This window comes from Rhipicephalus microplus, unplaced genomic scaffold (genome assembly GCF_043290135.1).
Source record: "Rhipicephalus microplus isolate Deutch F79 unplaced genomic scaffold, USDA_Rmic scaffold_151, whole genome shotgun sequence".
In the NCBI taxonomy this organism is placed as follows: Eukaryota; Metazoa; Arthropoda; class Arachnida; order Ixodida; family Ixodidae; genus Rhipicephalus; species Rhipicephalus microplus.
This window is the reverse complement of record NW_027464722.1, coordinates 38,096-50,000: the sequence shown is the minus strand read 5'-3', so window position 1 is coordinate 50,000 and position 11,905 is coordinate 38,096. Positions and strand designations below refer to the sequence as shown.

Below are 11,905 nucleotides of genomic sequence, written 5' to 3'. Positions count from 1 at the left end.
GGTGGTTCCACCGCCAGGCTTAAGCGCGAACTTTTTTTGTTTGTTTTCTTTTGATTAAGCGCAAGCTTTTTTCTTTGTTTTCTTTTGATTAAGCGCGGGCTTTTTTCTTTGTTTTTTTTGCATTCGCCCCGGCAGACGCGGTTTTTGCGCCGCCCCGGCTGACGCGGTTTTTGCCGCCCCGGCTGACGCAGTTCGGACTTAGCACTTTTCGGCTGTGCCTGGCTGGCGGCCCACTCACTCGATCGCCATGTCTGTTTGCCACAGTTTTCCCGGTGGTGCCGCACCCGGGCTCGCCCCGGCTGACGCAGTTTTCGCGCCGCCCCGGCTGACGCGGTTTCGTGCCGCCCCGGCAGACGCGGTTTTCGCGCCGCCCCGGCTGACGCGGTTTCGTGCCGCCCCGGCAGACGCGGTTTTTTGCCGCCCCGGCTGACGCAGTTCGGACTTGGCACTTTTTGGCTGAGCCTTGCTGGCGGCCCACTCACTCGATCGCCATGTCTGTTTGCCACAGTTTTCCCGGTGGTGCCGCACCCGGGCTCGCCCCGGCAGACGCGTTTTTTTTTTCTTTCGCCCCGGCTGACGCAGTTTTCGCGCCGCCCCGGCAGACGCGGTTTTCGCGCCGCCCCGGCAGACGCGGTTTTTTGCGCCGCCCCGGCTGACGCGGTTTTTTGCCGCCCCGGCTGACGCAGTTCGGACTTGGCACTTTTTGGCTGAGCCTGGCTGGCGGCCCACTCACTCGATCGCCATGTCTGTTTGCCACAGTTTTCCCGGTGGTGCCGCACCCGGGCTCGCCCCGGCTGACGCAGTTTTCGCGCCGCCCCGGCTGACGCGGTTTCGTGCCGCCCCGGCAGACGCGGTTTTTTGCGCCGCCCCGGCTGACGCGGTTTTTTGCCGCCCCGGCTGACGCAGTTCGGACTTGGCACTTTTCGGCTGTGCCTGGCTGGCGGCCCACTCACTCGATCGCCATGTCTGTTTGCCACAGTTTTCCCGGTGGTGCCGCACCCGGGCTCGCCCCGGCAGACGCGTTTTTTTTTTCTTTCGCCCCGGCTGACGCAGTTTTCGCGCCGCCCCGGCTGACGCGGTTTCGTGCCGCCCCGGCAGACGCGGTTTTTTGCGCCGCCCCGGCTGACGCGGTTTTTGCCGCCCCGGCTGACGCAGTTCGGACTTAGCACTTTTTGGCTGAGCCTGGCTGGTGGCCCACTCACTCGATCGCCATGTCTGTTAGCCACAGTTTTCCCGGTGGTGCCGCACCCGGGCTCGCCCCGGCTGACGCAGTTTTCGCGCCGCCCCGGCTGACGCGGTTTCGTGCCGCCCCGGCAGACGCGGTTTTCGCGCCGCCCCGGCTGACGCGGTTTTTGCCGCCCCGGCTGACGCAGTTCGGACTTAGCACTTTTCGGCTGTGCCTGGCTGGCGGCCCACTCACTCGATCGCCATGTCTGTTTGCCACAGTTTTCCCGGTGGTGCCGCACCCGGGCTCGCCCCGGCTGACGCAGTTTTCGCGCCGCCCCGGCTGACGCGGTTTCGTGCCGCCCCGGCAGACGCGGTTTTCGCGCCGCCCCGGCTGACGCGGTTTCGTGCCGCCCCGGCAGACGCGGTTTTTTGCCGCCCCAGCTGACGCAGTTCGGACTTAGCACTTTTTGGCTGAGCCTTGCTGGCGGCCCACTCACTCGATCGCCATGTCTGTTTGCCACAGTTTTCCCGGTGGTGCCGCACCCGGGCTCGCCCCGGCAGACGCGTTTTTTTTTTCTTTCGCCCCGGCTGACGCAGTTTTCGCGCCGCCCCGGCAGACGCGGTTTTCGCGCCGCCCCGGCAGACGCGGTTTTTTGCGCCGCCCCGGCTGACGCGGTTTTTTGCCGCCCCGGCTGACGCAGTTCGGACTTGGCACTTTTTGGCTGAGCCTGGCTGGCGGCCCACTCACTCGATCGCCATGTCTGTTTGCCACAGTTTTCCCGGTGGTGCCGCACCCGGGCTCGCCCCGGCTGACGCAGTTTTCGCGCCGCCCCGGCTGACGCGGTTTCGTGCCGCCCCGGCAGACGCGGTTTTTTGCGCCGCCCCGGCTGACGCGGTTTTTTGCCGCCCCGGCTGACACGGTTCGGACTTTGCACTTTTCGGCTGTGCCTGGCTGGCGGCCCACTCACTCGATCGCCATGTCTGTTTGCCACAGTTTTCCCGGTGGTGCCGCACCCGGGCTCGCCCCGGCAGACGCGTTTTTTTTTTTTTTTTTTCGCCCCGGCTGACGCAGTTTTCGCGCCGCCCCGGCTGACGCGGTTTCGTGCCGCCCCGGCAGACGCGGTTTTTTGCGCCGCCCCGGCTGACGTGGTTTTTGCCGCCCCGGCTGACGCAGTTCGGACTTTGCACTTTTTGGCTGAGCCTGGCTGGCGGCCCACTCACTCGATCGCCATGTCTGTTTGCCACAGTTTTCCCGGTGGTGCCGCACCCGGGCTCGCCCCGGCAGACGCGTTTTTTTTTTTCCTTCGCCCCGGCAGACGTGGTTCCCCCCCCCCCCCCTCCGTCTTTCTTTTTGTTTTTTTTTTTCGCCGCGGCTGAAGTGGATTTTTCGGTGCCTCGACGCCCCGGTAGTCGCGGTTTTTCCGTTTCCGCACGGCCCCGGCTGACGCTGCTCGGTCACAGTCGCCTTTTGTGGTGATTGCAGACTTCTTGAGCGCGGGTGTTTTTTTTTTTTGTTGTTGTTGTTGTTTTATTACGCATTCGCTCCAGCAGACGCTGTTTAGACTTTTTGTTTCCTCTTTTATCCTGCGACGAGGTGACGAGGTTTATTCGGTGCCCCGCCGCCCCGGCTGAAGTGATTTTTCCTGTCCCGTGCCGCCCCGGCTGACGCGGTTGGGACTTCGCGTTTGTTCGGCCGCCACGGGTTTTGGCGCACTCGCTCGGTTGCTTGTTGTTGCCACTTGTTGCGAACCCAGGTTTCTTGAGCGAGCGCGGGCGTTTTTTCTTCCTTTCTTTCTTTGTTCTATGTGTTAGCGAATCGGCCTTTAATATCACACGAGGACTCACAACCAACAATTTTCAGTTTGAAGTGTAAAAAATCTGCAGGTGTTGACGTAACTGACTTGCCCCGTACCCTTGAGTACATCCATGAAGTTCTCGTAGTACTACTAAATCGCATTATTCCAAGTGGAGAAATTCCCATAAACTTGCAAACCTCTACACGAAAATCGGTGCGCGTGATAAAGTTGAAAATTATCGTCCGATATCAAATGTGCCTTCTATAACACAAATTCTAGGAAAAAAAAAAAAAAACACTTGTTCGCCGTTTTCTGCGCCGTGACTGGCAGCACTCCGGCGAAGCGAAACGGGGTCGATTCGAGCACGATATCGGCGTCTTTCGACGTGCTCGCCGGCGACCGTCGCACGAGTACGTCGCACGAGCGCGTCTGCCGGGGCGCCGTTTGCGAAGCCGACGCAAAAGTGGGAACCGCCGCTCGGATGATCGCCGCTTTCGGCAGAGTGAGTGTTGGCACTCCGGGGAAGCGAAACAGCGTGAATGCGCCCACGAAATCGGCGTATTTTGAAGTGCCCGCCGGCGACCGTCGCACGAGTACGGTAAACCGCGTCAGCCGGGGCGTAGTTCGGGACGCCGACGAAAAAGTGGGAAGCGCAACTCGGATCTTCGCCGTTTTTGCAGGAGTGAGTGGCGGCCCTCCTGCGAGACCCAGAAGCATCGATTCGTGCACGAATTCGGCGCCTTTCGACGTGATCGCCGGCGACCGTCGCTCGAGTAGGGCAAACCGCGTCTGCCGGGGCGGGCTTCGGGACGCCGATGCGAAAGTGGGAAACGCTGCTCGGATGTTCGCCGTTTTTGGCCGAGTGAGTGCTGGCACTCGGGCGAAGCCAAACGGGGCCGATTACGGCACGATATCGGCGTCTTTCGACGTGCCCGCCGGCGACCGTCGCACGAGTACGGTAAACCGCGTCAGCCCGGGCGGAGTTCGGGACGCCGATGCGAAAGTGGAGAACGCCGCTCGGATCTTCGCCGTTTTTGGAGGAGTGAGTGGCGGCACTCCGGAGAAGCCAAGGAGCGCCAATTAGCGCACGATATCGGCGTCTTTCGACGCGCTCGCCGGCGACCGTCGCACGAGTAGGGCAAACCGCGTCTGCCGGGGCGGGGTTTACGACGCCGACGCAAAAGTGGGAACCGCCGCTCGGATGTTGGCCGTTTTTGGCAGAGTGAGTGCTGGCACTCCGGCGACGCGAAAGAGCGCGAATGCGCCCACGAAAGTGGCGTATTTGGACGTGCGTGACGGCGACCGCTGCAGGAGTACGAAAAACCACGTCAGCCGGGGCGAGCGACACACGGCGGTCTGGGTGCTTATCGCTGCTATTATAGGGGCACCCCGGCAGACGCAGAAAAAAAAAAAAAATTTTCGACCTTCTTTTTTGCTGGTCGAGCTCGGGTAACCCAGGTCGCAATGGGAGCCGCGCACGAAAGCGGCGTCGCGAGACGCGTTCGCGGTCGCTAGTCGCACGAGCTCGGCAACCGCGTCAGCCGGCGCGGAGTTCGGGATGCCGACGGCTAAGTGGGTACCGCTGCTCGGATGTTCGCCGTTTTTGGCCGAGTGAGTGCTGGCACTCCGGTGAAGCCAAGGAGCGCCAATTCGTGCACGATATCGGCGTCTTTCGACGTGCCCGCCGGCCACCGCCGCACGAGTACGGCAAACCGCGTCTGCCGGGGCGGGGTTCGCGACGCGTACGCAATAGTGGGAACCGTCGCTCGGATGTTCGTCGTCTTTGGCCGAGCGAGTGCTGGCACTCCGGCGAAGCGAAACGGGGCCGATTCGGGCACGATATCGGCGTATTTCGACGTGCTCGCCGGCGACCGTCGCACGAGTACGGCAAAGCGCGTCTGCCGGGGCGAGGTTTGCGACGCCGACGAAAAAGTGGGAAGCGCCGCTCGGATCTTCGCCGTTTTTGCAGGAGTGAGTGGCGGCCCTCCTGCGAGACCAAGAAGCATCGACTCGCGCACGATATCGGTGTCTTTCGACGTGCCCGCCGGCCACCGCCGCACGAGTACGGCAAACCGCGTATGCCGGGGCGGGGTTGGCGACGCCGACGCAAAAGTGGGAACCGCCACTAGGATGTTCGCCGTTTTTGGCAGAGTGAGTGCTGGCACTCCGGCGAAGCGAAAGAGCGCGAATGCGCCCACGAAAGTGGCGTGTTTGGACGTGCTTGACGACGACCACCGCAGGAAAACGAAAAACCACGTCAGCCGGGGCGAGCGACCCATGGCGGTCTGGGTGCTTATCGCTGCTATTATAGGGGCACCCCGGCAGACGCAAAAAAAAAAAAAAAATTTTTTTTCGACATTCTTTTTTGCTCGTCGACCTCGGGTGACCCAGGTCGCAGTGGGAGCCGCGCACGAAAGCGGCGTCGCGAGACGGCTTCGCGGTCGCTAGTCGCACGAGCTCGGCAACCGCGTCTGCCGGGGCGGAGTTCGGGACGCCGACGGCTAAGTGGGAACCGCCGCTCGGATGTTCGCCGTTTGTGGCCGAGTGAGTGCTGGCACTCCGGCGAAGCCAAACGGGGCCGATTCCGGCACGATATCGGCGTCTTTCTACGTGCTCGCCGGCGACCGTCGCACGAGTACGGCAAAGTGCGTCTGCCGGGGCGGGGTTTGCGACGCGTACGCAATAGTGAGAACCGTCGCTCGGATGTTCGTCGTCTTTCGCCGAGCCAGTGCTGGCAATCCGGCGAAGCCGAACGGAGCCGATTCGGGCACGATATCGGCGTCTTTCCACGTGCTCGCCGGCGACCGTCGCACGAGTACGGTAAACCGCGTCAGCCGGGGCGGAGTTCGGGACGCCGATGCGAAAGTGGGAAGCGCCGCTCGGATCTTCGCCGTTTTTGGAGGAGTCAGTGGCGGCACTCCGGTGAAGCCAAGGTGCGCCAATTCGCGCACGATATCGGCGTCTTTCGACGTGCCCGCCGGCCACCGTCGCACGAGTACGGCAAACCTCGTCTGCCGGGGCGGGGTTTGCGACGCCGACGCAAAAGTGGGAACCGCCGCTCGGATGTTCGCCGTTTTTGGCAGAGTGAGTGCTGGCACTCCGGCGAAGCGAAAGAGCGCGAATGCGCCCACGAAAGTGGCGTGTTTGGACGTGCTTGACGACGACCACCGCAGGAAAACGAAAAACCACGTCAGCCGGGGCGAGCGACCCATGGCGGTCTGGGTGCTTATCGCTGCTATTATAGGGGCACCCCGGCAGACGCAAAAAAAAAAAAAAATTTTTTTTCGACATTCTTTTTTGCTCGTCGACCTCGGGTGACCCAGGTCGCAGTGGGAGCCGCGCACGAAAGCGGCGTCGCGAGACGGCTTCGCGGTCGCTAGTCGCACGAGCTCGGCAACCGCGTCTGCCGGGGCGGAGTTCGGGACGCCGACGGCTAAGTGGGAACCGCCGCTCGGATGTTCGCCGTTTGTGGCCGAGTGAGTGCTGGCACTCCGGCGAAGCCAAACGGGGCCGATTCCGGCACGATATCGGCGTCTTTCTACGTGCTCGCCGGCGACCGTCGCACGAGTACGGCAAAGTGCGTCTGCCGGGGCGGGGTTTGCGACGCGTACGCAATAGTGAGAACCGTCGCTCGGATGTTCGTCGTCTTTCGCCGAGCCAGTGCTGGCACTCCGGCGAAGCCGAACGGAGCCGATTCGGGCACGATATCGGCGTCTTTCCACGTGCTCGCCGGCGACCGTCGCACGAGTACGGTAAACCGCGTCAGCCGGGGCGAGCGACCCACGGCGGTCTGGGTGCTTATCGCTGCTATTATAGGGGCACCCCGGCAGACGCAGAAAGAAAAAAAAAAATGGGGACATGGCGTGCGTCACCGTGCGGCTTCGCAGCGTTGCCGAAGTCGCCGAGCCCTTCGACTGAGCCGAACGGCGGACAGGGAACGTTGGTGGCCGTTCTAACCTGTCGGTGCCACGCCGAGACGTCGTTAAGGAAAACCGCGTCGTGGGCCTCTACGACGCCGTCGAGTCGTTGTACGTTTGGTGTCCAGCGTGTCGGCGGCGAGTAGCGGACACGTCGTTCACGACTTCGGTCTTTCGCAGTCGACGCGAACTTGCGGAGAGTCGTGGTGCCTCACGTTTTCGGCAGAAACCGCGGCGGAATTTTCCCGTGCGTGCGCGCACGACCTCGGTGCTGTGCCGTCAGCGTAGTGTTGCACAAACTCGTGGCCTACCCAAGGTGCGGTACGTTTGCGGCCGTATCCTCGGTGGGAATTTCGTGAGTAGGGTCGCAAATTCTACGACCTCGGCGGGTTTGAGAGCGACGTAGACTTGTGGCACGCTCAACATGCCACACGTTTCGGGGCACACCCGCGGTGAAATTTTCTCGAGTACGCTCGTATTAGGGCCCAAGGAGGTCTGGGTACTTATCGCTGCTATTATGTGGGGGTTCTCGTGAGCGGCGTACGCGAAAGCGACCGGGTGTCTGATATGCGGCGGGCTTCGGCCTCGTCAAGCGTGTCCTCGGGTCTGCTCCAGGGGAATCCACGGCAGTCGTCTGCAGCCTCATCCGCTTGATGCGTTAGGGGCTGGTTGTCGGACGGTGCCGTTTTACCACGATATCGAGGTGTGTTCCGTGTCGTCCTCGGGCGATTCAGATGCGAAAGCGCCGAAGACGCGGGCGTGACCCGTCGTCTGGCGGCTTTGCAGTCTCGGCTCCGTTGCTAGTTCCGGCCGGTCCACCGACAGTGCAGCGGGCTTGGGCAACCCGCACGGCGCGACCGAGTCGATGCAACGAAAAAGAGCGAGCATGAACGTGCTTCTTGCCGCACGGCTCCCACTCGTCTTTCGGGAAGGTTGTGCCGTAGCGAGCTCGAACGCCGTCATCTCGGAGTGCAAAATAAGCGTGTTGGGGCGCCTGAAGGTGGCCTCCGCCGCACACAGACTGCGTCCGGCCCGCCGAGGGCGAGGACGGACGCGCAGTCGAACGATTACCTGGTTGATCCTGCCAGTAATCATATGCTTGTCTCAAAGATTAAGCCATGCATGTCTAAGTACATGCCGAAATAAGGCGAAACCGCGAATGGCTCATTAAATCAGTTATGGTTCCTTAGATCGTTTCTTCCTACTTGGATAACTGTGGCAATTCTAGAGCTAATACATGCAGTGAGCCTGGAGCCCTTTGGGTAACGGGTGCTTTTATTAGACCAAGATCGATCGGGTTTCGGCCCGTATTGTGTGGTGACTCTGGATAACTTTGTGCTGATCGCATGGCCACGAGCCGGCGACGTTTCTTTCAAGTGTCTGCCTTATCAACTTTCGATGGTAGGTTACTTGCTTACCATGGTTGTTACGGGTAACGGAGAATCAGGGTTCGATTCCGGAGAGGGAGCCTGAGAAACGGCTACCACATCCAAGGAAGGCAGCAGGCGCGCAAATTACCCACTCCCGGCACGGGGAGGTAGTGACGAAAAATAACAATACGGGACTCTTTTGAGGCCCCGTAATTGAAATGAGTACACTCTAAATCCTTTAACGAGGATCAATTGGAGGGCAAGTCTGGTGCCAGCAGCCGCGGTAATTCCAGCTCCAATAGCGTATACTAAAGCTGCTGCGGTTAAAAAGCTCGTAGTTGGATCTCAGTTCCAGACGAGTAGTGCATCTACCCGATGCGACGGCTCGGACTGAACATCATGCCGGTTCTTTCTTGGTGCACTTCATTGTGTGCCTCGAGATGGCCGGTGCTTTTACTTTGAAAAAATTAGAGTGCTCAACGCAGGCGAGTCGCCTGAATAAACTTGCATGGAATAATAGAACAAGACCTCGTTTCTGTTCTGTTGGTTTTTGGAATACGAGGTAATGATTAAGAGGGACGGACGGGGGCATTCGTATTGCGGCGCTAGAGGTGAAATTCTTGGACCGTCGCAAGACGAACTACTGCGAAAGCATTTGCCAAGAATGTTTTCATTGATCAAGAACGAAAGTCAGAGGTTCGAAGGCGATCAGATACCGCCCTAGTTCTGACCATAAACGATGCCAACCAGCGATCCGCCTGAGTTACTCAAATGACTCGGCGGGCAGCTTCCGGGAAACCAAAGTATTTGGGTTCCGGGGGAAGTATGGTTGCAAAGCTGAAACTTAAAGGAATTGACGGAAGGGCACCACCAGGAGTGGAGCCTGCGGCTTAATTTGACTCAACACGGGAAAACTTACCCGGCCCGGACACTGGGAGGATTGACAGATTGAGAGCTCTTTCTTGATTCGGTGGATGGTGGTGCATGGCCGTTCTTAGTTGGTGGAGCGATTTGTCTGGTTAATTCCGATAACGAACGAGACTCTAGCCTATTAAATAGGTGCGGGGTTCCCAGCACCTTACAACCTTCTTAGAGGGACAAGCGGCTCCTAGCCGCACGAAACAGAGCAATAACAGGTCTGTGATGCCCTTAGATGTCCGGGGCCGCACGCGCGCTACACTGAAGGAAGCAGCGTGTCTTTATCCCTGTCTGAAAAGACTGGGTAACCCGTGGAACTTCTTTCGTGATTGGGATAGGGGCTTGCAATTGTTCCCCTTGAACGAGGAATTCCCAGTAAGCGCGAGTCATAAGCTCGCGTTGATTACGTCCCTGCCCTTTGTACACACCGCCCGTCGCTACTACCGATTGAATGATTTAGTGAGGTCTTCGGACCGATGTCCGGCGCGGCCTTTCGGTTGCGCCGGTCTGTTGGAAAGATGACCAAACTTGATCATTTAGAGGAAGTAAAAGTCGTAACAAGGTTTCCGTAGGTGAACCTGCGGAAGGATCATTAACGGATTGTGAAGGGTGAGCGCCTCAGCTGCGTCTGCGCCCGACACTTTCTGCCGCTGACCCCGTTTGGACGCGGGGTCGGCTTTTCCCCACGGGGCTGCCTGAATGTGGAGCGGCACCCCGTGACAAATTGTTGCGCCCAGCGGACGCCAACACCGCGACCTTGGACGGTCGGCCAGGTGGCGGACGCGGGTACAAACGGCGCAACGCACTCATAGGTCGGCTTTCGACCCGCCACTGCACCGTGGCTCGAAGCGCTCGAAATGCGCGACCCGACCGCTGCGGGACCGCCTAGTACTGTAAACAGGAGCGGCGGAGCGCGAACGGCGAGTCGTGGTTACGTCGGTAGAAGGCGAGGCTGCGCGTTCCCGAAACGCCAGCCGAGTGCCCTCCCGACCGTTCGAGCGTGCAAGAACGAGACCCGACAATCGCGCGGCGACTGCCAAGTACGAGAGGAACGGCACAAGCGTCGGCGGTCGGTCAAGGAACTGGCGATGTGACGGGTCCGCTGTGCACCAGTGCATACCGTCCCGCCGTCCGCGGCAAGCGCCTCCGCGTCCTCGGGTGACGGAGGCTGCCGGTCGGTTCTTGCAGGCGAGGGATCTCGCTGGCACCGGTTCGCGTTGACGCGCGGCCGGTCATGGCACGGCGATGCGACGGCCGAGGTGCGCAGTACTCGATGGAGGAACCGCACGCTCCGATGACCGTCCCGCCCTCCGCGGCGTATGCGTACCGACCGTAATGGTTGCAGCAGCGCCGGCCGGCTTTTGAATTCGCCACACGAAACACGGTGCGAGATCGCGGTTAGGGGAGCGTCGACGTTGCCAGGCGTTTTGCTTGCTGCCGAGGGAAAGGCGGCACGGCCACGTCGCGCTCGTCGCGATTAGCGGGTCTGCGCGCTTTGGGAAGGTGCCGCAACGACTTGCCGAAAGAGGAAGCACGGAAGAACGAGGGACTTGGACGTCCCGACAATTGAACGCACTTGCGGCCAGGCCCTTGCTGGCTTCGTTCTTCCGCCTCGAGTAGGCTCGTACGCGGCTCCGGCGCCGAAAGTGGTCCTTGGCACCGACTTCGGTGGACGTGGGAAGTGCCGCGCAAGTACGGCGCGCCTGGCTCCACCTGTTGGCTAAAGTAGGCAGCCGGATCGGCATTTTGGTGTGCGGTGGCAAACCGTGGATGCGAAAAAAGCTTGTGCGATTTCGTGGAACAAAAAGCGGGGGTCCCCCTTTTTATGCGGAGGAGACCGACCCGCCCGCCGTGGTGAACCGCGACGCCACGGTAAAAACGGGAGAGGCTTGTCGATGGGACCGTGCATCCCGCGCTCCACGGAGGCCGGGAGGCGGCCGCCCGAGGAAATGTGTAGCCGTCGAGGCCCGCATCTGCGTGCACTCTTATCCAAATGGGTGTACCGCAGGCATTTTCTGGTTAGGCGGGCCAATGAGAGCGAGCACACAACGATACCTACGGGTCCGGCTTGGAGAACCGGCTTCGACGCCTCCCGAGTATTTATAGAGGGGTGGACCACGAAAGCACTCGCAAGTAGCGGAAGCGAAACGCCGTCCGAAACACACCGTTTGCTCGATTTGCGGCAGCCGAAAAAGGCGCGGCAGAGTTTTGGAGTCCAAGCGTGCGCTGAAAAGCGCCCTTCTTGGCCACTGTTTGGCCGAGTGCCAGAAACGTTTGGTTTTGACTGTACGGAATTGAACAAACACTTTTTCACGACTCTAAGCGGTGGATCACTCGGTTCTCGGGTCGATGAAGAACGCAGCCAGCTGCGAGACTTGGTGTGAATTGCAGGACACACTGAGCACTGATTCTTTGAACGCACATTGCGGCCTTGGGTCTTCCCTTGGCTTCGTCTGTCTGAGGGTCGGATCACATATCAAGAGAGCCTTCGGCGCACAAGGGAACGTGAGCCGTCGACTCGTTTTGACCGCGTCGGCAACACGGACAGCACGCTGAACACCTCACAGCGAGCGCCAACAGCGGCCACTCAAGGGCGAGACGGTGGCGACCGTCGTGCCAGAGCCCAACCGAAACGGGGGCGACCGACTGCATTGAGGATGTGGCACCTCGTTGAGACCGCCGCAGGACTTCGAGTCGGAAGGAAGCCTGCAGGGAAAGTGCGGTCGAGGTTGCGTAC

The 11,905-nt window shown here is 60.6% G+C and overlaps 2 non-coding genes across 2 annotated transcripts; both read left to right on the top strand.

Moving 5' to 3' along the window:
* The first annotated feature begins 7,948 nt into the window (after positions 1-7,948).
* Positions 7,949-9,763, top strand: LOC142791202 (small subunit ribosomal RNA). The gene has a single exon (XR_012890065.1). It is a non-coding gene; the product is annotated as a small subunit ribosomal RNA (ribosomal RNA).
* Positions 9,764-11,482: 1,719 nt separating this feature from the next.
* LOC142791183 (5.8S ribosomal RNA) lies at positions 11,483-11,635 on the top strand. Its single transcript, XR_012890046.1, has one exon. It is a non-coding gene; the product is annotated as a 5.8S ribosomal RNA (ribosomal RNA).
* The last annotated feature ends 270 nt before the right edge of the window (positions 11,636-11,905 follow it).